General features: G+C 45.6%; 1 protein-coding gene across 1 annotated transcript in view; it reads right to left on the bottom strand.

Moving 5' to 3' along the window:
* LOC102207761 (glutamate receptor ionotropic, kainate 2-like) overlaps positions 1-1,143 on the bottom strand; it is a 327,213-nt gene that overhangs the window by 276,265 nt on the left and 49,805 nt on the right. The window lies entirely within an intron of this gene.

Raw genomic sequence — 1,143 nt, 5'->3', positions numbered from 1 at the left:
GTTTTTTTCGCTGTAAAAAGAAGTTTTCTTCCCACGCACAGCGGACACTAATGTTTTTGTCACTTTTTATGGAATCAGTACTTCCACGCTTTAAACGCTGCACGCTCATACTCTCTCCCACAATCGATATGTGATCCATTGTTGATCTGCACACAGCTGTTGTCACTAACGGCGCACTTGCTTACGTCACTATCGTGAGACATTCTCACAAAAAATCACGGTTTTAGTAGCGCAGTAACGCAGCGTTCCTACGGGTAAGTAACGGTAATCTAATTAATCTAATTAATTTGCAATAGTAATCCCTTACTTTACTCGTTACTTGAAAAAAGTAACGCGTTACTGCCCATCTCTGTTAATGACTAACCTGGTATTGTGGATGGATTATCTCAGTTGTTCTCCTGACTGAAGTTTGGTCTGTTTACAGCATCCTGCCATGCGATTGCATTTGTCCCTAACCATCGGGAACCCTCATGTTAACTTTTATCAAGTGGAAAAAAGTTAGCGTTCATCCTCCAGCTTCACTGTGTTTATATTATGCTAACATAGCTGTGTCGCTAGAGATCACGTAGCACATCATTATATACCAGCTAGCCCAACTTCAGTAACCCTACAAACGTCACTGCTTTTAGTTTTCTGTCTTTATCTGAACTTAGCGACTTTGTCGCTATATTTAGCTAGTTTTCAGACCCCATCATCGACTTTTTTTCTAAAAAGCGAGTAGCGACAAATCTGGCAACTTTTATTGGAGACTTATGACGACTTTTTGACGTGAAAGCACATATCGCTCTTAGGTGCTGCTGTGGGCACCTCGCCCATGCCAAAGCGCTCACAGGCGGCAGGTAGTCCTCATACAGCAGTCCCCCCTAGCAGATGTCAGAGCAGGAGATATGCGTACACGCATATGAATACGCATACAAACTGCAAATGAATCGCGCATCAGCGAAGCCGCTGTCCACCCCCCGACTGTGAAGCAGGGTGGGAGCCTGGTGGACTGGATCTCCGACTACCTCACCGACAGACCACAGTACGTCAGGTTGGAGGACATCACGTCTGACACTGTGGTCAGCAGCACAGGAGCACCACAGGGAACTGTGCTGTCCCCTCTTCTCTTCACCCTGTACACCTCTGACTTCTGCTACAACT

Source organism: Pundamilia nyererei, unplaced genomic scaffold, assembly GCF_000239375.1.
Source record: "Pundamilia nyererei isolate P.nyererei 1_Seehausen unplaced genomic scaffold, PunNye1.0 scaffold00342, whole genome shotgun sequence".
NCBI lineage: Eukaryota > Metazoa > Chordata > Actinopteri > Cichliformes > Cichlidae > Pundamilia > Pundamilia nyererei.
This window is presented reverse-complemented; position numbering and strand designations above follow the sequence as displayed.